General features: G+C 40.8%; 1 protein-coding gene across 13 annotated transcripts in view; it reads left to right on the plus strand.

Annotated features, from left to right (window-relative positions):
* The window catches only part of PRUNE2 (prune homolog 2 with BCH domain), a 274,536-nt gene that overhangs the window by 139,141 nt on the left and 110,580 nt on the right, over positions 1-24,815 (plus strand). The gene's annotated exons all lie outside the window — the stretch shown is intronic.

A 24,815-nucleotide genomic window follows, 5' to 3' on the forward strand; every position in this document is an offset into this window, starting at 1 on the left:
TAGATCCATAGTTCTCAACCCTGGGTGTACACTGGAATCATTGAGGCAACTTATAAAAACCACCGAAGCTCAGCCTTACCCCTGGTCACTCGAACCAGACTCTCAAGGGAGAGCTAAGCATGGGTAGGCACGGGGGCCGCTTTTCAAACTTGTACCTTCAGGTGTTCTAACACTCATCCAGAGTGGAGAAGTCTTGGATCATCTGTCCCAGAAGGCTGCTTATTCCTTGTGACAGAGAACAAGAGTGTTTTTATTTTGTTGCAGTAAACAGTGCAGGTTTATATAAGCAGATGGCTCTCAATTCTAATCTTACTTTCTAGGGTTTTTTTTTTTTTTATAAATCACACTCTTTAGTAAGAAATGTATTTAATAACATATCTTTTAAATAGTAATACTAATACTTTCTTTACAGTTAATAAATAGTTTAAATGTCTCATTACCAGATGATATTAAAAGCAAAAGTTGTTTTTTTCTACTAGAATTATTGCAGGGAGCCCAATGACTCTTTTACACAGTCTCAAAGATTGGGCTACCCAATCTTTAGGTTATTAAAGTATAGAACTCAGGCTCTGGAGTCAAGATGCCTGACTCCAGTTCCTGGATCCATCACTTTTAAAGGGTGCGGTGCTGGGAAAGTTATTTAACTCCTCTGTGCCTCCAGTGTTCCACATCTGTACGTTGGGGATAATACTAATATTAATACTAACCTATCCCAAAGAATTACTTTGAGGAATAAATAAATTAATTTGTGTAATATGCTCTGAGCAGTGCCTTCCATGTTATAAGCATTCCGATATTCATTTATTCATTGTTATTATCAACCTTTTATTCAGGAGACTCAAAGCCAATAGGAAAAGGATTCAAGAGACAATTTTGTCTCATTATAAGGAGAAAACTTTCTAATATCCTATTTAAAGATGGAATGAGCCATCTCAGGTGGTCATGAGTTTCCCACCCATAGAAGTGTTCAGTCCCAGGTTTCATAACCACTTTAACTTAAGAATTTAAGAACTGGGTGGGTAGTTGAACCAGATGGCCTTGAAGGCCCGTCTGAAACCTGACGTTCAATTTTTCTCATTTAAATTCTAAAATTATATGATTCTGTGAAGAGCCTAACTAATGAATCTTTCTTGGGGAGAAGAAATTTTAATGGATGTTCCTCAATGGTGTCTTGGGTTTTCCTGAGATCCAGATCTGATAGTTCTCCACATGTAAGTTGAGTAGGAAGAAAGTCCACTGCTTTAAAGACCACCACTGGTTTTCTGATTTATAGAGTCTGGCAAAAAATAGGATCTGGGTATCCCTGTCTTCTTTCTATCATGGTAACTATCTATTTAGTTAATCATTCTGGCTGGAGGTTGGAGGGCTCAGTAAGAATTTCTAATAATATTTTCTGAGAGATGTTTCCAAATATGGTCATTTAAACAAACCAAACAGAAACATTCTGCTACATTCCGTTATGGATTTGTCTGGTATGTCTCTCGAGAAGATATAAAGTAAAGGTCTTCTACTTTCCTTGACAAGGGAAGAGGGGAATCTAAAATACATAAAACAATTCTTTAATAATCTGACTGTGAGAAATTATCTCTTACTCTTGAAAAGTGAAATATAAAAGGGAAAGTGGTTTTGTTCACAGCAACTACACAAGATAATATCTGTGCTGGCATTAAGCACTAAATTAAGTATGTTTTTAATCCCAGGCCTTTCTCCTGACTCTAAATTTTGGTGACTTTGTTGATAAATATCAACATTATTGACCCTACTAAAGTGTATGTGTGTGTGAGTGTTTGTGTGTGTGTGTTGTGTGTGTGCCCTAGGCAACTGCTGCCATCTGTCAGTGAAGAGCATCTAGCTTCTTGCAAAGAACAGCTGTTTTTACCCATCCAGCTGCTGAGCAGAGTGTACCAGAAGAGGCTGTTTGTGAGGCAAAAGGGGAGCTCCGTTTCTTTTGCAGTGTGCGTATGTTATGGGTCTAGATTGAGGTGGGCTAATATGTGAAACCAGAAAGCTTAGTAAATTGATATAGCAGGGGCCTTCTGTTGAGCATTAATCATTTCTGTCCTTAAACTTTATAGTTGTCTCCTAGTCCGGTTCAGTAAATAACAGTGAATGTCCATACTTTTTTGCTGCAGAGACTCAATCCCAGACCACATTTCCACAAATGATCCTCTGGATATTGTGTTAGTACATTTCTGCTGTTTGTAACAGAATACCTGAAACTGGGTAATTTATCAAGGAATGAAATTTATTTCTTACAGTTTCAGAGGCTGGGAAGTCCAAAGCCCAGGGAGCGTATCTGGTGAGGGCCTTCTGGGTGGTGACTCTCAGGGTCTCACATTGTGTGAGAAAATGGCATGATTAAGAGTGAGCTGACCTTCGCACTCGCTCCCCTTACAAAGCCATCAGAGCCACACCCATTTCTCTACAAGTGGGTCAATCCAGTCACAAGAGCAGTCCTCACAATCTAATCATCTCTTAAAGGCCCACTTTTCAAATACCATGATTGGATCTCCCACCCTCTTAGCACTGCTACAATGGGGGTCAAGCCTCAATGAATTTTGGGGGGACATTCAATCCACAGCAGGTATGTATCGGCAACTTCCAAATTATATTTTTCGACCTGACCTTTAATTGATTTCTAGACACATAAGGATATCACGCAGCCCTCCTGGTTTTCATATAATCACCTCAACTTAACAAGGCAAATGTGAGCTTGGTCCCATCTCCTGCTGTCACTGCTGCTGCCTTAGCTCAATTCCTTATTCTTGCTTTACCCATATCATAGCCATCAAGACTGGCCTGTAGGTGACTTTGTACAATCAGGGAACGACTCCTTCCTTCAGATCATAGTGCTCCATCCCAAAAAACAGCTTTGCGAGGGGATCGTGCCCTGGATCATGGACTGGATTCCAACCCTGTTGTTGCTACCCTTGCCCAGAGCCTGGCCTGCGAGCTGTAGCCCTGAGATGGAAACTGTCCAGCCCTTCTGTGCGACTGCATATGGCAAAATTCTATTCTTTTCCTCTACTCTGTACTTCTGGCCACCAAATGTGTGGTGCTTTTTTCCACACCAAGCAATTTTCCAAATTCTCTGGGACACCAACTGAGTGTCCTACATTTCATTCGATTATAAAACTATCTACCTGGAATTAGCACAGGCTGCATAGACTCAGTCTCACAAGATTGTCCCCACCTTCACATGCCAATTGCAAGGCCAGGTTGTCACCTGTGCTTCTGACGATTTGGCTATAAATTGGAAATCCCCCTGATGTCCTCGTCAAGTTTGATCATTTACAAGAATAGTTCACAGGACTCAGGAAAACACTTACATTTACTGATTCATTATGTAGTAAAAGATATAATAAAGGATACAGATGAACAGCCAGATGAAGAGGTACACAGGGCAAGGTCAGGAAGGGTCCCAAGCCCAGGAGCTTCTGGCCCTATGCAGAGGGGGCAGCCACCCTCCCAGCACAGGAGTAATTCACCAACCTGGGACCTCACAGAACCCACCCAGGAGCCCACCAAGATGTTCTTATCACCCTGGAAATTCCAAGGGATTTAGGAACTCTGTGTCGGGAACCAGGCTCAAAGACCATCTATTAGAACAACAACACTCCTAGCACCTCTATCACTTAAGAAATTACAAGGGTTTTAGGAGCTCTGTGTCAGGAACTGGGAGCAGAGACCTGTATATATTATTTCTTATTGTTTCACAGACTAGCTTTCTGATCTTGAATCCGAGTCATTTCTAGTCTGCCCTTTCACACTGAAATGCAAATCAAATCATGCCCTGCTCCCTTCTTAAAATCCTTCAGTGGCTCTCCTTACCTTTCCAGTTAAAGTGATACTTGCCTACATGGCAAATGAGAGCACTGAACTGATTCCTGAACCAGCCCTGGCTTCCCGTCCCTCTTCCCAGCACGCACCTCTTGTGCCCACTGTACTGAACTCTGGGTGGCCCCTGCAAAGGGTAATGTTTTGTTCCTCTTGCTTTTTCCCACTTCCATGGCTTGTCTCATGCCGTTCTGTCCACCTGAAATGCCTTCTCCCCACTTCTTCACCGGGCTGGACCCACTCACCTTCTGTAGTGCAGTTCAGTCATCTGGCTTCTAAAAAGCCCTCACTGCTGTTCCAAGTCAGATTCCTTCTCACAGTTTTATGAAGATACAATTTGCATACCGTAGAGTTCATTTTCAGTATATTTACAGACTTGTGCCACCATCACCATAATCTAATTTTAGAACATTTTCATCACCCCCAAAAGAGACCTTGTACCATTAACGGGCACTCCCCAACCCTTGTCCCTGCCCCGCCCAGCCCTGGGCAGCCACAGATGTGCTTCCTGTCCCAAAGGTTCCCAGCCAGAATTTGTTGCCCCTCATCTGGGCATAACTGCATCCCACTTGCTTGCCTGGTGTCTTTCCACCCATCTCCTCCTGTCAGCTCAAAGGTCTCGTGGTCAGGAACCCGAACTTTGTATCCTGAGAATCTGGCTTGATTTGGAAACATGGTAGGACCTCAAAATTTGACTGAAAAAAGAGAAAAAGGATTTTGCACCTAGACTATCTTTTTTCCCCAAAGCTGATTTATCTACTGCCTCAAATATCAGAATGTGTGCTCACTCTCTTAAGGAGAAAAAGCCTTCTTGGTAACAGAAAATATCTTAACTTTGGCCAGAATTTGTGGGGAGTTTGGAGGGAGAAGAGTGAAAGTTAAGAAAGATAAAGAGTTGTACTCAGAGAGAACCGCCCCAAAGGGATTTATTGCTATCCTTAAGCAGTGGTGCTTGACGAATCCCTTCAAGGATCCATTTCTTAAGGGGACCAGTTGATTTTCCTTCCCTTACAGAGGCTGTCTCCACGTGTCCAGGAACCAGCTCAGTCACGGAAGCCCATGTAGGGAAGAAGAGGACAGAGGCTTTGGAGTCCAACAGGACTGAGTTTGAACAGAGGCTCTTCTTCCGACTACCTTGTGACACTAGGCAAATTGTTGGTCCTCTGTGAGCCTCAATCTCCTCACCTGTAAAATGGGAGAGATAATAGGATTATCACAGAAGAGAAATTAGAGTGAGAGGATGTGTTTAGAACATAGTACAATTTCCTGAAGGCACAGTAAATATTAACTTTTGCATAAGTCAGGGCTATGGTTTTAAAGACAGAAAGCCAACTTGGCTATAGTTGATCCCCCCACAAAAGGGGGTGGGGCGGGGTGGGGGAAGGAGCAGGTTCACTGACTCGTATTACTAAACCATGAACTCTCTTCCACCGTTTAGCCCTGCCTCCCTCTGCGTTGGCCTTGTTCTCACCTTATGAGCACGGGGCTGTCAACAGCTCTAAATGCACATGAGGACAGTGTAGCTGTCAGAGGTAAGGACCTCCCTCTCCCAGCTCAGAAGGACACTGACTGATGCTTGCAGGGACACATGCTCTTTCCCTTTACCTGTCCCCATGGGTGGTGAGAGTCATCAGGTACTATGATTAGTCCAGCTGGGATCACATGTCCCTGCCTGTGGCCAGAGAGAGGGGTCTGTTCACAGCTGTGGGAGAGAACAGGTGCTGGGCAGAGGCAGAAGCCTTACAACATAAGGCTGCTTCTATTAGTGGCTTATAACATAAATACCTGAAGCTGTGTGATTTATAAGAAAACAAAACTTACTGCTTATGGTTTCAGAGGCTGGGAAGTCCACAGTGCAGGGAACACATCTGGTGAGGATTTTGGTGGTGACGACAGTGACCCAGGGGTCTTTCATAGCAGAAATGGTGGAGCAGAGAGAGAGAGACTCTCACATGCTCTCCTTTTAAAGCCCTCAGAACCACGACCCTGACCACCATTATTAATCCACTCACTATGGCATGGTCCAACAATCTAATTACCTCCTCAAGCCCCACCTTCCAATTACCATGATAGGATTTCCCACCCTCAACAGTTACAGTGGGGATTAAGCTTTAATGTATGGACTTCGGGGAACACAATTCAGTCAACCCACAGTAAACTATAAGCCAAAATCGGGGCTCACTGAAGCAATGGCTGCGTGGCCATGGTAAGGCGACTTGGTGGGGAGAGTCTAGGGCTTGACCTGCTTCTAGAGAACGTTCACGTCTAGGTGAAGCTGACGCAGCTGTGAGGAGCCAACTAAAGAGGCCCATCAAGCCATAGGACAGTGTGCAGCATCTTTTTATCTGTCTCTGCAAATAAGGCCCAAGCTAGAGTGGTGTGGAGCCCTGGTGGGTGCGGGAGTCACGGCTGTGGTGAATGTGTGGTGGGAGCTATGGGCTACGCTGGGAGGAGGTTCAAGGGTCAAGGCTTCCTCCCCAAGGAGGATTAAACAAACAGGTTCATAGCAGGGGTAGGAGTGGGATAGAAGAGGGAAGAGAGAGATTCCCACCATGTGGAGAACCTTGTGGGGACTTAGAGGGCAATTCTAGGATATGCCTTTGTAAACCAGATTAATAGTCTCTCCACATTCATATTCTACCCCATCTCCAAGGTCTAGAGTGAGATGGGCATGGGGGCTGCTTAGACTGAATGCTGAGTGTGCCAGAGGAGTGATGGGAGGAGGCCATGGAGAGGCACAGCAGCGAGGCAGGAGCCGACAGCCCACCCCGGCGGTAGACAAAACCCCCAGGTGGAATCCCCCAAGTCCCTGGGATCCTTGCTGTCCAGCCCCTCCCCTCTTACGGAAGACTTGGGTGGTCCACCCTGTTTTCTGGAAGGAACTCTCCTCTGTCACCCACCTAGTGCTTTAACTTCAACTCTCATTGCTGCTCTTACCTTGGAATGTTCGGTTTGCCTGGTTTAAATCTTACAAGGTATTGCCAACTGAATAAACGATTACAATAACACAGCCTCTGAACTTGGCATAGGAGACGCATCTGCAGAGTTTTTCCTTGTTTGGGTAGATAATGACTTGCATTTTGTTCAGAAGGAACTGACTGTTTAACAAATGAGTTGCTGAAGGCGCCTCAGTTAACTCTTATAACCACTAGTGCTTATTAGTGCATGTACACAAACTTGAGCATGTTCTCCAGTCTCTTTACAGTATAAAACTCATAGTTCATTTTATTATTCTCTCAATTTTCCTTTATCTTATTTTTTAATGATTAAAAAACTATATGCTTGTTTTATTAAGAAAAATGATACAAAATATATTTTAAAAATTTAGTAAGATGTCTTGCACCCCTATACCCTCACCTACCTTCCCCCGGGGTAACTAAAGTTAACTAATTCTATTTACACAATTGCATGCAGACATATACATATATCTGAAAATATATGTGCATAGAATTATAGACTATGTAATTATATTGATGTTAATGATAGGATTATACTATACACATTATTTTGGAATTTTCTTTTCTTCAACAGTATCTCAGGCAAAGATCTATATATAAACTCGGTCTTCTAATAGCAACATGATATTCCTTGCTATGACTGGATGCCACGTGACTGTCCCTCTGTAGGGGAGGACTGTCCCCATATATATAGGGTCAGTCAGACTATTTCCAATTTTTGCCACCGCAAACAATGCTGCATTAACTATCCTCATGCATATATCCTTACATAGCATTTCTTTTATTTTATAGAGTAGTTTCTCAAAACTATTGAATTGTTAATTCACAAGTTATGTTTATTTTTAATATTAATAGTGTCAGATTATTTTATAAAATTTTGTTGTATCTCCCACTCTTTCCAGCTATATTTGAGAAAACTATTTTCCAATATTCTTAGTAGCTGTAGATTTTTTCTCCCTTTAAAATCTTAAATATCTAATATTAAAATGCCATCTCAGTTGTGTTTAATTTGCTTTTCCTTATTACTTGTGCCATTAAACCCTTTTTAAATGTTCATCAACTATTTTTTTTTTCTTTTCTCAATTGTGAGTTTATTTCTTTTGCCCATTTTTCAATTGAGTTGTTTGCCTTTTTTTATTGATTTCTTTTGGAAGGTCATGTATGTTAGGGATTAATATTTACTTGTCGTAAGTATGGCATTTAATTTTTCCTGTCCATCATTTATCTTTGACTTTGTTTATGATATATTAACACATGGCTTTTAAAATTTAAAATTTTACATAGTCAAATATGTCTCTTTTTCTTCATGGTCTCTGAGTTTTTTGGTGTTCTTAATAAGCACTGCCAGTTATAGGACTATGTAATCTCCTTGATTTTCTTCAGATATTTTATTATTCAGCATTTTTACATTTACATCTTTGCTCTATCTGGAATTTAATTCTAGCATTGTTTCTTCAGATGTGTGCCAGTTACGTTGATACCACTTATTAGTCAAAACACCCACTTCCTACTGAGTTTGAAACACCACCCTGTCCTATATTAAATTCCTCTACATACTTTCTGGACTCTGTATTCTGGTTCATGAATCTGATGCTGTTAGGTGGACCCATTCCGTGGCTCTCTTTTTGTTGTTCTACCAAACATATGTTGATAACTTCAGAAGAAATCACTATAATATTGTAGTTAAAGAAAAATCACATAAAGAAAAACAGATTGCCTTGAAGTATTTGAGAACTAATACTTGTCAGTATTTTGTTGTTGTTGTTTTTAAGTTTATAAAGAAAATGAAATGTATTGCTTACAGTTTCAGAGGCAGGTAAGTCCAAAGTCCGGGGAACACGTCTGGTGAGGCGAATCTTCACAATGCTGGGTGTCGCATGGCGAGAATGACAGAGCAGAGAGAAACTGACCTCCTCATCACTCTCCTTTTAAAGCCTCCAGAACCACTCCTGTTATTCCAAGAATGGGTCAATCCATTTACAAGGGTACAATACTTACTCTCCAGTCACTTCTTCAAGGCCCCATCTTTCAACTCCATCATAGAATTTCCCATCTTCTTAACACTGTCACAGTGGGGACCAAGCCTCCAACACATTAAACTTTGGGGAGACACGATTCAATCCATAATATTTCACCCCTGGCTCTTCAAAACTCATATCCTTTTCACATACAAACACATTCATTTCATCCCCCAAGTGTTGACTTGTTTCAACTCAAAAGGTCCAAAGTCCAAAGTCCCATCGGTGAAATCAAAACAATTATCTACTTCCAAGATACAATGGTGGGACAAGCATAGGATACATATTCCTGTTCAAAAAGGGAGAGATAGGCCAGAAGAATAGGGTAACAGGTCCTAAGCAAGTCCAAAACCCAGCAGGGGAGGCATCAAATCTCCATGTTCATTGTCCTCTGCATGCTGGTGCAGGTGTTGGGCCTCCAAGTCCTCCGGAGCTCCATTTCTGTGGCTTTCCTTGTCTCAGCCATGCTTTAATTCTACCCAGCTGGCATTGCACGCTGGTACTTCTACAGGTCTGGGGTCACCACGGCAGTCCCACTCTCACAGCTCCATTTGGCATGGCACTGATGGGGTTTTTCTGCTGCAATTCTGACCCCACATTTCTACCCAGCATTGCTCTAGTGAAGGCTGTCTGTGGTAACTTCACCCCTGTGACAGATCTCTTCCTAGGTCCTCAGGCTTTTTCATTCATCTGTTGAAATTGGGGTGGAGGCTGCCACACTTCCACCACTCTTGTGTTCTGCCAGCCTTCAGACTTAACACCACATGGACATCTTCAAAGTCTCTGCCTTGTGCTCTCAAGAGCTGGGGCGTGAACCACACTGGGGGCCATGTGAGGCAAGGCAGCTCCAGCTGGAGTGGCCAGAATACAAGGAGCAGCGCCCTAAGGTGGCACAGGGCAGCAGCTCCCCAAGTCTGTCCCCGGAATAATTTGGTCCTCCTAGGCCTCTGGGTCTATGATGGGAGGGGTGGCCCCAGAGATTTCTGTAATGCCTCCAGGGCCCTTTTCTCCCTTCTCTTGATAATCCCTTTCTTCTGTACTAATCTCCCTAGCAGAAGGTCACTCAGCTGCACACTTAAGTTTTTCTCCTGAAAATGCTCTCTGCCTCTCTACCACATGGCCAGGCTGCAAATTTTCCAAATCTGTACACTTTGCTTCCCTTTTAATTTTAAATTTCAGCTTCACCTCATGCTTTTGCAGCTATAACTCAGCGTAGGCTGTTGTAGGTAGCCATGCAGCTTCCTGAATGCTTTGCTGCTTAGAAATTTCTTCCACTAAATACCCTGGATCAGCACCTTTAAGTTCCACATTCCATAAAACTTTGGGACATAAGCATAATGCAGCCAAGTTCCTTGCAAGTTCATAGCAGGGGTGATCTTTGCCCCAGTTTCCAATAAGCTCTTCCTCATTTCTATCTGAGACCTCCTTAGAATGGTCCTTATAGCCCATATTTCAATGAACTTTCTGCTCATCACCATTTAACCAGTCTCTAAGAAGTTCCACACTTCCCATGGTCTTTTTGTCTTCAAAACATTCACCAGCATCTCCACTTTCCCAAGCCTGTTCCTCCAAATTCTTCCAGTCTCTCCTCAACACCCAGTTCCATAGCTGCTTCCACATTTTCAAGTATTTGTTGTAAGCAACACCCCACTTCTCTGGTACCTATTTTCTGTATTAGTCTGTTTCTGTTGCTTATAACAAAATACCTGGAACTGGGTAATTTATAAAGAAAATGAAATTTATGGCTTACAGTTTAGGAGGCAGGGAAGTCCAAAGTCCAAGGAACACATCTGCTAAGATGACTCTACAGCAATGTAGGGTGTCATGTGGTGAGAATGGCAGAGCAAAGAGGGCTTTGTCAGTGTATTTGATCTAAAAACTCAACTGAAGGGTAAGTGCATCTACAGGCCATATTGGTATATGAATTGGCAGACGTATTATACTTAATGGAATTTTCTGGTTCATATACCTAGATTACTTTTTAAACTATTGTGAGTGTAACCTTAGCTATTAAATCTTAACTAGAAATCAGGTCTGAAATCTTAATGTTGCCTTAGGTCTAGAAAATAATTCATTCGATAGGAAGTTCAAACCTCACTAATTTAAATAAAGACAGGAGAAACCAATATAAATAAGTAAGATATAAATTAGAGATTACTTTTAAAATAAAAATAAGTTTTCTGACTTTCAGAAATGAATAAAAACTTGAATCAGCCAACAAATGCCTGATGACTAGAGGAATTTGGGTTCTCTATCTTGATCACTAGCTAAGAGATGTCCAATTAGGTGTAAAAACTTACATTTTAATAAATCATAAAAATTTTAAATATGAAGGGTTTTTAAAATTCTTAAGCAAGTAAAACATTCCTCTTGTATTGCTTGATAACCACTAAATGTTTTAATTGAGAAAGCAACTGAAAATTTTGGACAACCTGCCATTTGAATTCATTAGCAGATTTCATATTACTCAGATTTTATTTTAATGCCTTGGGCTTTCTCCTTTGAAATGACTCGTGTCGGGGATCAACCAGATGACCTTTCAATGCCTAATTCTAAATTTATCTCAACATATAATTAGAAGGGATACCTGCATTTTTCACTGAGCAATGGATATTCGGTATTTAACATTTTATTGAGAATTAATCCAGGTCTACAATCCCCCATCTGCAATTCTGAAATCCCAAAAGTTCTGAAAACCCTGGAATTTTTGAAAATCTTTGACAGCAAACTCTGACTTGATATTTATGGTCTTAATCCTTGTTTATACATTTTATTGCATAAATATTTGTGTTTTAGGGGGCTGCCTTAGGCTCCCCTGGGGTTGATACATAGTATTCACTATGAGCACCATTTTACCTTTCTCAAATAAAAAAAATTCTGAATTACAAAATATATCTTTGGCCCATGGTCTTCTGATGAGCAATTATGGCCCTATCTCATATTTGGGAAAGGTTCAATGGAACTTGCCACCCCCATTCTCTCTGTTACCATTATTAATGATGGCATTAAAGAATATTAACAGTGTCATATATTGAGTATTTACTGTGCGTATAGGCACTGCTTTGAACTGGGAACTGTAACTCATCACATCGAGACACATACCTACTTAAAGACAGAGCCATGTTGGATACAGCTGGTATCCAAACCAGGAATTCTGTCCCTACTTTCTAGCATTTATTCTCACACCTACTGTATATTTGTCCATGAGATTTTTCTCTTACTCCTCAGTACCGTTTCATATGTGAGATTTGGTGTTCTGTGTGGAAAATAGGACGGGGATAACGGAATATGCTAAAGAATCTATGCATGATGTAGTTTGGTTGAGGTCCTTAAACCTTTAGCTCCTCCCTGTGTTAGTTTCCTCACTTAGAAAGTGGGGTTCAGACACCAGCTTTGCCTACTGCACAGGGTAAGACTGTAGGACTCGGATGAGTTAATGATGTATTTTAAAGCCTTTCAAAGGTCTTTGAAAGGTAAAAGGTGATCTATGACACATAACACCTTTGACTTCATCCCTCTAAAAAAATCTTCCCAAAGCAAAGTATCTTGAATTTAAAAACATTAAGAACCGTAGACTGTCTGGGGCTTTCGTGTTTTTAAATTCAAGATACTTTGCTTTGGGAAGATTTTTTAGACAGTCTACGGTTCTTAAAGTTCAGAGTTCTAAACAGAGATTACCTAGAGTTGGATCTTCAATAGAAGAAACAGATGAAAGCCAGGACTACTCTGAGCATGCACTGAAACACATCCTTCAACTATCATAAATTTCTAGGACAAAGGTGTCGTTTAGGACCCGGCCATCTTCAGAGAGTGTCAGTGAGCTTGCAGACGTGCAGTGGTTAAATCAATAGTTAATGATGTTCGTCATGTAATTTGAGCCTCTAGTTTGTTTATGCTAGACCAACTTTATCCATACTCCAAACAAATTATCTCTTATAATTACCAGCCTGAAGATAAATCTCTAAATGTTTTTCTGATGATAGTGCTGTGGTTGGCAGGTGTTAAAAGTGCCTCCCAGGGACAAAGATTGAAGATGTGCTTGTTCTCGCAAATCCTTCAGGCGAGGATGTTGAGCTTTCTATCCTGCCATGTACAAAGGAGCCTTGTATGGTGCCCTGTTAATGAAATCTAATAGGCAAAGGTCATCTATCTTTACAAAGAAAAATGCAAAGCTAGTATGTGATAAATGGGCTCCATGGGGCCCAGTGGATGAGATTTGGTGATAAACCCCATATTTAAATAGTTGGCTTGGTTTCTCTCTAATGTTTATGCCTTCAATACCCTCTCTTAGTGGTTCTCCTCACCTGGTAGAATGATTAAAATAAATACAAGAATAGGCAGGCCATGTGTCTTTAGTGCTTTTAAAACAAAATAAGTGGTCATCCAGTGTTAATGTTAAACATTAACCGCCAGAACAAACAGTTTGCATTAGAAAAAAGCTGTCTTTAAATAAATCCTTTTTTTAAAAAAACTACCTAATTTAAATGTATTTTAAAGTCTGCTAATGGAAAAGTCGTAGAATATATATGCCTAATCACTGCTATCGGAATACTAAATAATGCATGCAGGTAATGCAAGATTTTATCCAAAAATGTGTGCAGTTTAGAAATGCAAGAATAAGTCAAATCAGGAATTATAAAGAGTTAAATAAATCAGATATTGTTGAATTGAATCACTGCTGGTTTTAGGAGAAGTTACCAGTTCATTTGCTGTGGTTGTACTGCTGAGCTAAGAGACAGTTCAATAAATCAACTCAAGCTTGATGGATTCTTCAATTCATTGAAATGAGTGCATGGAAGAGAAAAGAAATCTCTTAGTATTCCCTCTTTGACAAAAGGGTATGCAAAGAGCCTGAATGGATGAATGGTTGATTAATTTTGCCAGAAATTTTCTTGACAGCAGGAAATATGTTTTTGCATTATTCTGTTTGCCTGGGATTTATTTGGTAGAATATGAATTATTGCATGCAAATTTGTACCTGAGGCTATGTTGCTGAATTAGATAGCTCCTGGTGCAGTTTCTGAGTATGGGCCCTGGAATATTTTGGTGTGGTCTTGCACTCCACACCCCTTACGGTTGCCCTGCAGCACATTATGTAAATGTCTGCTCTCTCTGATGTTAGCAGTACAGTCGGGTACTGCCAATGATTCAATATTGGTCTTGGTTTAAGTGCTCATCTGTGCCCCTCTCAAGAAAGGATGGGACTGGAGGCAGCCAACCACTGAAGCTTGGTAATTCCTAGACTCATCCACCTGGCAGCTCACTTATAGACATTTACCTTTAAATAAGGAATAGAAAGCATGGGGTATTTCAGATTCAGGAAATATCTTGTGCTTTCTCTTCATAGCAAGCCTACCAGTGATCATGTTTCTTAGTTTTATCTCATCAAGAAGGGACACAGCTACACATGCAAAGACCTTGGCTGATGTTGATGACAGCTGAATACTGTTGGGACAGAAATGGGGCAGCCTCACTCCTTACACCTCGTACCTTCCCCATAAAGAATGACGCTCTGCCACCCAGGTGACCTTTCCCGGGTCAGTGTGGAGGGTGGAAAGGCGGATGGTTCTCGGAACAGTAGGTGTGGCTACAATTGCTTCCATTTAGACCTCCCCTGTTGCTAAGTTGGGAGGCTGGAATACCAGAAAGCCCAAGAATAAAGTCATGTAGAAAGAAGTACTTTATTTTCTCACCACTTGCTGTGGTCTGAATGTTTGTGTCATCCCTGAATGCATATGTTGAAATCCTAATCCCCAAGGGATGGTATTAGGAGATAAAGCCTTTGGGGAGTGATTAGGTCATGGGGTGGAGCCCTCAATAATGGGATTAGTGCCCTTGTAAGGGAGGCTTCAGAGGGACCCTTGACTCTTCTGCCATGTGAGGACACAGTGAAAAGAAGGCAGTCTATGAAACAGGATGTGGGCCTTCACCAGACACCAAATCTGTTAGCACCTTGATCCTGGACTTTCTAGCCTCCAGAACTATGAGAAATAAATTTCTGTTGTTTGTAAGCTACCCAGTTTATGGTACTTTTTATGGCAGCCTGAATGCACTAACATACCACTCATAAATGATTTACTTCCTATTCATTTTCTTTTTCTTTAACACTAGAAATTCCTCTTTCTTTTTGGTACCAGAAGTTACCTATGTCATAAGGCACGTCACATGACGATTTGCCTAATTTTGCATTACGTGTGTGTTGTTTTCACACACCAACATTGAGTTTCTTGAATGCTTATGTTATTTCTGAAAGTAAATGTAGAGAGAAATTCTTCCTTTAAAGTTTTGAAATATACACACATACGCATGCACACACCCTATTAAGTTACGAGGCTGCAAAGTATTTTCATCAGCTATCCAAATTCGACATCTCATATTTTTTCCTTACATTACAATAAGAGAATGAGAAGTAATTAAAAGAAAAAATAATGTTAAGTTAAATAAGAAGTTTCCTTTTATGTCCTTATCAGATATATGCCACTCAACCTCAAATAAGGACGAATAGCACATGTAAGTGTACTAGAACAAAGCTCAGAAAACTTGGGTTCTAGTTCCTGCTGCACCATCAAATAACAATGTATAATACTGGGAATATTCCTGAAGCTTCTTGAGCTTCAGCTTTCTCATCTGTTAAATGGGTATCACTAATTTTTATCTTACTACCAGCAAGAGAACTGTTGAACATTAATTAAGATTACTTTGATCATATATAGAAAAGCCAACATTGCTTTATAGACATAACATTTTACTGTCTCTTTAAGTGTCGTAACACTTTAGGTTTTGATGCTTTGCATGTTACCAACCTTTGTTCAATTAAAGTTGCAATGGTGACGCCTGACAAGTGATCCTAAAGTCTCCCGTGGTCAGCCTTCCAGTTGCTTCTGATATTTCCCTTGTCCTTGGCTTCTAGGACCTAGTCCAGCTGGTAGGATCCCCAATTCTTTTGGTGTCTCAGTGACTTAATTGTCAGCCACCATGGTACTAGCCTCTAGCTATGACTAATGAGGGGGAAGAAAAAAACCCAAAAAACAAAAAAATCTTCCTCAATAAAAGGTGAGAGACTTTTTCTAAAATGTGAAAAGTAATAATTTGGAAGTAAAGGTTTTCTCTTGAAGTGGCCTCTGCTCCTGCAAATGTGCACTTCTATTATTATAATCACTTCGTAGGTTATCATAAGTTGTGTATTTATCTCTCCAGTTCTTTGGGTGTAAATGACAGAAATTCAACTCAAATTTGCTTAAGGAAAACAGTGAACTCAATTGCTCCGGTGATGATCCAGGATAGATCTAGCTTCACGATACTCCTGGACTCAACCTTAACTATGTCAACAAAGTTTGTCTTTTCTCTCCACCTCTTGCCTCTATGTTTCTCAGTGTTCGCTTCATTCTCAGGGGGCCTCGCCGTGATTCCTCAAGAGGGCCATGGGCAGCTCCAAGCTTATATGATCCTTAGATCACAGAATCTCAGAGGAAAAGGGAGCTTCACAAAACCCCTGTGAAGTCTCTGATTAGCCCATCTCAGGTCACGTATTATTCCTGAAACCATCATTGTGTCCAAGTGGATGGAGTAGTGTTTGGCTAGGCCTGAGTCTCCTGCCATACCTAGACTCAGTTTGGGGGTAAGGACGCCCCACGTCAGCCACATGAAGTGAGGAGGTTCGTCCCCAAAAGAAAGGATGATGGACAGACAATAACACATGTTGATGACAAACTAAACTCCTATTTTTATTTCAAGCTGATTATTTAATATTTACAATATTTCAATGAACTTGCATTTTATATAAACTATCTCATTTAATCCTCTCCATAACTATGTAGTAGGTTATTATTATTCCCATTTTTAGATGCAGAAACAGAGGCTTTGAAGCTAAGTAACTCACCAAAGTTATGTCATGATAAGGGCATAGCTGAGATTCAAATAAAAGTCTGCCACATTTGAGAGCTGGGGGGTCTTCATTGCTTGAGTCTCTTACCACCTTTTTTTCAGCAGTTTCAATAATTTTAAAATTTAAACATTTTTTGTGTATCTTCATTACCTTTTCCTCTGTCCCAGATAGATCCCTAGCTTCTGAACATCCTTTTATCTTAGAATTATTAAATCATTGAATATCAGAACTTGAAGGGACCTTATAAACCTCTATCCCACCCATTTGTTTCAACATAAGGAGAGGAAATCTTCTGTGGAACCACCAAGGAGGTTCTTCTTATGGACTTCCAACTATCTGAATGCTGCCAAATCCAGAAACACAGAAAATCAACTTGTTTTTCTGATGCCCAGAATTGATTGCCATTCCATTGAGTCATCTGAATCCCCCACACAGAAGGCCTTCAATAAACACTGTTCTTGAATAATCAAACTAGCTTTTAGCTATAGAACTATTGAAATCATTAATGTTATCCACCTTTCAGAAAAAGAAAGCCTGAAAGTTTTTAGAAACAGACTGCTTTTTTAAAAAAATCATTTTATGGATCACAAAAGTGATAACAACCAGAACCCTAAGAGAATAAAATAACACTTATTATATCTTACTGTTCTGAGTAGGAAATTGTATGAAGGTAAGGGCAAATTAATGAATAATCTGACCTCTGATACTGCAAAAACGTCATAGGATTGTCATTGTAACTGATGATTTTTAATAACCTTAGATTCTAACTTATTCACATAGGCCTTAAAAAATATAAAGAAAAACCTGTTGTTTTATGATTCCAAAGACACTAGAGTCAAATAATATCAGAGATTTCCCAATTGGAACAAGCTCTGTCGGTCAGCAATATCATTTTAGTCCTTAGAGATGCTGTGATCTGTTTTTCAGATGTTGGGGCAGTGCTATTGCTGTGTGTGTTGAGATGGTACTGGGCAAGGCTGAGCTCAGTGATGCCCAAGCAAAGACCCGTACCTGTGGCTCCTCAGCCCGGTAGAAGAGTGGTCTCTCTCTCAGCAGCTGGAAAAATGACTCTACTGTTATTTTCCCAGCTAACCAGGGCCCCATCTACTTTCAAATTTCTTTTTTTTTTTGGTGGCTGACCAGTACAGGGATCCAACCCTGGACCTTGGTGTTATCACACCACACTTTAACCAACTGAGCTACCTGGTTAGTGCTACTTCCAGAAATTTAAAAAATAAGTCTAAATGGCCCAGATGGAGAGTAGAAGCAGACGTTCAGTCCTGTCTTGTGAAGTATTTCTGCCAATCTCCTCTGTCCCTCTTGCCAGGCGGAGGGCTAGGCATAGTGGTGACTGAAAGCTGCCTTGAAGGGTCGGCTCACATGGCTCGATAGGCAGGGTCAGCACTGCAGTGTTAGAGTTGTGGTGGCCTGTAGTTTACACGCTTTGTCAAACATCTGCCTCGAAATTTTAAGCAGTCTGTTTTACCCAGACTTTTAGAAATGCTGGTGATTTGCAGTTGTTTTCACCGGACAATAAATGTATTCATTTAGATACAAGGGTATTTCAAAAAGTGGAAAATAGAATTGACAGAGAATACCAATCTTTCTGTGAACTCTTTGAAGTACCCTTATACGTTTAGCACCTTGGTAAGAAGTTTCTTCAGAGGGCACAGAAATCATCTAAGCCATGCTCTCTGCTTGCCGACGAGTCTGAGACACAGGAACTATCACCCAGAACACGAGTTAGAAACCACTGGTCTAGAGCACGTGCTGGGGATGGGTGTGACTGCGGAGCTTAGAGAAATTGCAGTTGACGTGTAGCTCCAGGAGGAGAGAGAAGCCTGCAGTGGGGTGGGCAGGGTGTGGAGGGGGCGTGGGTAGAAGGGACAGTGTGTTGCAGGCAAGGGTAACCTCGGCAGCTCCCAATTTTCCATATTAGATGCAGAACATGCATCTCTGAATTGAAGAATGCGGTTCCCCTGAGGAAGGTCTCAATTTGCAGCTGTGTGCGAGGCATTTCTCTACAGAAGTTTCTGTTGAGTGAGTCAGTGCTGGGGATTAGGTATCGGTGTGTTCGGCAGGGATCTTTGAGTAGGAGAAAATTGCTTTCTATCCAAACTTCTAGCCACATGGTGGGCATATTGGTATTATTGGTGGCCTTTTAGGAAAAGAGTGAGAACAGAGTTGAAAATAACAGAGGAAAATCAGAGAGAGAGACACAGACAGACAGACAGATATAGAGGTTTTCTAATTATGCGCCCTGGCTCAGGGCCCGGCGGTCGCTGGAGGTCTACTTCTCCCTCCTTCAATCCATCTCAGACGGAGCAGTCTGCAGAGAGGTGCCAGGAGCCAGGGAAGCAAAGATCAATGCTCCTCGAATCTCACTAAAGTGGCATCTTTAGCCCCAGGAAAAACCAGACACAGACAAACTACACAACATAGACACTGCACATTCTTAAGTTAACTGGGCCTGCTGTGGGTTGCTTGTCTTTGCAGTTACATAAGAAATAAGGAAGCTTGAGCTGTTGCCTGATTCTAAAGTTAGAGTAAATGGAAGACAACAAAATAGGATGATTCAAACTCGCATTAAAAACAGCCAAATGTGTGTTGGGAGGGGGGGAGCAGATTTTTTAGAGGTCTATCTAGACCACGATAGAGGGAAGCTTGCCTTTTGCCAGTGAATGTGTCTTAAGTGCAATTGTCTATGACATAAATTTGTGTATCAGGGATGCTTAGAGGACTCACTGTCTGCTAGTGGTGGGAGTAGTTGGGGGTGTGGGTATAAAGGTTTGACTCTTTCCCTATAAGCAAAGAAGGTTTGCTTTGGTCACTAACAAAATATAATTGCAAGCCACTGTTCTGTTGTCATATTCTCAGTTTGAAATGATTTCCTCTATTATGTCAGGATCCTGAACTCCACTTAGATGAGTCCCATACTCTCTGGGTATCTCATTTTTCAAGAGAGAGGTGTTAAGGATTTTCAACATTTCCTTCCAGATTTACTGTTAGCATCACCTCTTTTGTTTTTTATTTCAGGATGAACTACCCCCCTTTTTTATGTCTTCTAACAGCCTTGGTTAATATCTTGCTACTCGATGTGTGGTCCACAGACCAGCGGCACAGCTATCACCTGGGAGCTTGTAGAAATGCAGAATCACAGGCCCCACCCTGATCTACTGATTCCCAGTCTGTAGTGTAACAAGAATCCCAGGTGATTTGTATTAAAGTTAGAGAAGCTTGGGTTAATGTATCTTGTGACTCAAAATTCTTATTTTTGAGGGGTGCGGAGGTAGGGCTGTACACCTTACCTTTGAGTGTAGAAACTCTCTTAATTGATCTTCCCTCAATTAATGTGCTGAGCTAAACAACATTCTCCATTCTACTGTGTGATACATACTGACTGATAACCTCAGCTGGATGCTCACAGGCAACTCAAAACTCTCTAGATTGCACAGGTGAATGCACACACTGTAACTAAATTCAGTGTTTACCAAGTATCTGCTGTGTTTGCTCCCAAACCTGTTTATGTCAATTGTACTAGTTAATAGAGTTACACAATTTTTGAATAAACTGATGAAATAGGAATGATAGTTGTTTCTAAGATTAATGCTTTGGAAAGACAATGAAATGAAGGGAAACATGCTCTCAATGAAAAACTGCTCTCAAATTAGAACAATACAGCAATAAAAAATTGGGTGAGTTGTAAAAATGTAGAAGTCTGCATTCAGATTGTTTCCTATATTGTTTAAGTTTTTATTCCACATTAAAGAAAATTAAATTAGAAATACTAAATCATATTTTACATGTATAATTTATGCCACAAAGAGGATGAGAAGCTCCTATAGACCCATGCTCCATAAATATTTTAAAAGGCCTTACTTAGCCTTACATGAAAAGATTATAAATAGATGCATAATTTTATGTTTGAATTCAAAGAAAATTTCTATTTTATCTTATAATAAAACATGCCTTTTTAATAGTTTCCCTCTTTAGCAAATTTTCAGTTAACCGACTGCTTATCTTAATATTAGCTAGTAGAAACAAAAATGTACAGTAGAAGTCTTCTACTGTATAGCTTTATTTGTACAGAGTCCAAGAAGGTAGAAGCAAGGATTTTATGGCCTTAATAGAGTCATCCTTTTTCAGATTAGTAATTTGAGGCTCAGAAAAGTGAAATGTCTTGCTTTAAATCAAAGTGTGATCACCAGAGCAGCCGCATCAGCACACTTGGGAGCTTCTAGAAATGACAGCCTCACACCTACTAAATCAGAAATGCTGGAAGTGGGGCCCAGGAGTATGTGTTTTTAGAAGCCCTCTAGGTGATTCTAATGCAGCTCAAGTTTGAGGATCGTTGACATAGATCATCTTGCAACTGCAGGACCTGGAGAAGAACCCATTTCTCCATGAATCCGGACCATGACACTATCCGGTCCATTTGTCAGGTGCTTTTTCTAAACCTGACAGTTTTTTAAATCAGAAATTATAAAGCTTACATAATTTAAAATAATGACTGCTACAAAAGAGTCTTAGAAAAGGACTCTTTCTAACAGACGTAAAGTAGAAAGATCATCTCTAAACTGTTCCTGAGGATGGATCATTTCCAATACCCTAATTGACAGATAAATTTACTGTGACTGCCGTGGTAGGTGTTGCTTGCTGCTGCTGTCACTGGAGGCTGCTGTGTATTGAGGGCTGACTGTGAGTGATCCCGAGCTAAGCATTTTATACATTCTCATTTGATAAGTAAGTTATTATCCTCATTTTCCAGATGAAGGCTCTGAGGCTTAGCATAATCAAGTAACTTGCCCAAATGTGCAGAGATGAAGGTTGTGGCTGCTGGATTCCAAAACCTATTTTTTAAGCACTACCTTTTATTATCTGCTCATGTAGGGGAGTTAGGGCTACTTTTAAAAAATAAAATATGAAGCGAATTTTTGGAATTTGGGTTTTCCCCAGTGGCTATGAAAGTTCACTCAATGACAAGAGAATAGAACAAGAATCACTGGGGTAGAAACTATGTCTAGATGACGCAAATGCAAAATTTTTTTATATCAGTATAGACTACTGTTCCCTACCCTATTAGAGTAATAGCTGGATCTCTTCAAAAAATATACTGATACCCAGGCCTCGCCCTTAAGCCAATTAAATTTAATTCTCATGGGGTGAACTGTGAGTAGTCCTTTTTGCAGCTCCCTGGGTTGTTCTAAGGTATAGGCAGGGTTGAGAACCAGTGATATAAACATACAGGTTGAGATAATTCAGGCCCAGAAATGGGTTGTGATGAGTTTTTTCATGTAGCCTAAGTTACCAGCTAGGATGCTGGCCATTCATTGAACAGTTGCAGTGCCCCAGGCATGCTGCATTATATGAGGGTACTTCAAAAAGTTCACAGAAAGATTGTATTATATTTTAATTCTATTTTTCCATGAACTTTTCGAAGTGCTATCGCTTGATGATATCCTTAAATATCCACCACATTTTAGGTTACCATGGTGGAGTTAAAAGATAAGTATATGTCTTTTTAGGAATCCCCCCAAAAAATGTGTTTAAAAATGTCCTGTTTACCCATAAAAGATTTGGAATAATACAACTTTTCCAGACCCCCCCTCCCGAAAAAACCCCCCAAAACAAAAAACTGAAACAAAGCAAAATTTAAAAACCTCTGGAAAATACATAGGTAAACTTCATTTTCCTGGAACAGGAAATTGATGTATTATAAAATCCTGGCCTTTGCTTTTAAACCAGCCTGCTATTTTCTTTGTTTAAGAGAATCAAAATGATGTTTAATTTATAAGCATACAAATCTAAACTAAAAGACAATTGATGGAAATTTTTTATTTATATCAGCCTAGACTAAGGAAGTATTTAGCCAATTAGTACAGAGTATTCATGTAGATGCCCCCCCTCCCCGATGTATTTTTATAGTTCTCCTACCTCTTAGGCCAGGGAGAACTAACCATGTGTCTTGCCTTGTGCAGTGACACTTCTGAAAAAGTTGAGTATGATTTAAATTATTTTTTAAGTTCACAAGACTCTCCTACTATTATTTTCTAAAGTAGTGGTTCTTAACTGGGGTGATTTTTACCTCCCAGGGGACATTTCCCAATGTCTAGAGACATATTTGATTGTCACAACTGCAGGAGGGAGTTTGCTATTGTCATCTAGAAGGCAGAGGCCACGGGTGTGGGTAAACATGATGCAGTGGACAGAACTGCCCTACAACAAAGAATTAGCCAGCTGGAGATGTCAATAGTGCTGAGGGTGAGAAATCTATTACTTTTTACCCGTTATGAATTTAGATGTTTTCCCCCTGTATTTGGCTTGCTTTGAGCCCCCTATAAATAACTCTTGTATAAAATGATGACAATTAAAATACTACTATACTCTTGTTCCACCGGTGAACCCAAGTGCTCTCGGCCTTGAAGGCAGGCCTGTAGATCGTTTCCAGTTTGTGCTTAAAGCTTTTAATGTCTCATGAACGGTGTTCACAGCAACGGAGATATAACAATCCGCGTGGTGATTTGAGCTTTTGAAGACTTAACAGACCATAACGATAATCCCTCACACTGACCAGAAAGAATAAAGATTAAAGAGGCTTGACCTCTTCTTCCTGAATTGTTTAGATAATACTATGTATTTTTAATTAAGCATAATTTTCATTTTATAAGCCTAATGCTTTTATGGATTTGTTTTGTCACTCCTCTTTATAATTCCTTTGTTAATTGGAGTGTAAACTTCCATGAAAATCAAAGTTAACTAAATTACCTCACTACTCATGTCTCTTCCTACAACTAGGCTTGGTTGGTTAGAAATAAAATTGGGTATTTGGGAAATTAGCTGGTGCATCTGTGTGTGCGTTGGCAGGGGAATAAAGCGTACATGCCTGTGCCTGTGTGTGTTACACCTTTGGGCTTGGTACCCAAGGGGCCCACCTATAGGTTTATCTGCTCAGCAACTGTCTTCCAGGAAATGTCTCTTAGCCATCAACCTAGATGGAACTGGTGTCAAGTCTGTGTTCTGTGGTCTTTCCAGTCCCTCTCAATTGTTTGCCCAGGACTAGGCACCCAACTCAAGTGGGAACAGCCAGCGTTCTTTCTCAAGGATTTTCAAACTCAAGTCCAAATGGGAGTGGGCTGTGACCAAATCTTGCAAGGTCTACACTGACATGCTGCAGCCGCCCGTGTTTCCCACCACGTGGCACACGCCAGCCAGCATCCCGGCTGCAGGAGAGTGGAATGAAGCCAGAAGAGGATGGAGAGGCAGGCCAGCCCGCACATCCCCGGCAGCCCCTGCCCTTCTCCCAGCTTTTTTTATGGTTCTTCCTCGGTTTCTGCAAGAATGCTCCCAGATCCTTCTGACTTTCTCCTTACTAAGACAGTTAGAGTTGAGTTTCTATGACTCATGACCAAGAGAGTCACGACAGCGTAGTGTCCTTACCTGGAATGGAATTCCTCAAGCTCCCCACACACAGACTCCTCCAAACAAAAAGAAAATGGCAACCCCCAGAGTGTATCTGTTTTCAGGAGGGGGTTTCTGGTAATTAGCTTGGATTGCAGCAAACGGCACACACAGACTGTTGGCTCTGCGTGTGTGCTCTAACACTGGTGTGTACCCTGTTATCTTCCCATTTAAGAATGTCGTAAAGTTTACCAGTGAGCAAATGCAAACAAGCAAGATACACATATGGGTGGTGAGAGGTGTGCACCTTGATGGATAGACTTTTGAGACTTGAAAAAAAATTAATGACTTTCATTGGGTTGATAGCAAAAGGGGGCACAACCATATTCCCCACTTAAACTTGGTGATGGTTGGGTATTTTTAGCAAACGAGTTGTCAGCAGAAAGGCTTCATTAGACCCATCAGGATATCTGCCCATGAAGAACAAATCCCAAACTGTACTGACAGTTTCCTTGAGCCAAAATGATGAAACGCCTCTGACAAGAGCCATATTGTGCTCCCCATGTGAGGAGCGTGAGCAACAAAAGAGACAGTCTGGTCTTCATTTGGTCAGGTTCGTATTGACACAGCTCAGGAAAAGCAGAAGTGTGTGCAATGCACACGTACGGCAAGCACGCTGGAGGCTTGCCTGGTGGTTTCCAAAAATCAGAAACGGGAACC

Source organism: Cynocephalus volans, chromosome 16, assembly GCF_027409185.1.
Source record: "Cynocephalus volans isolate mCynVol1 chromosome 16, mCynVol1.pri, whole genome shotgun sequence".
Lineage (NCBI taxonomy): Eukaryota > Metazoa > Chordata > Mammalia > Dermoptera > Cynocephalidae > Cynocephalus > Cynocephalus volans.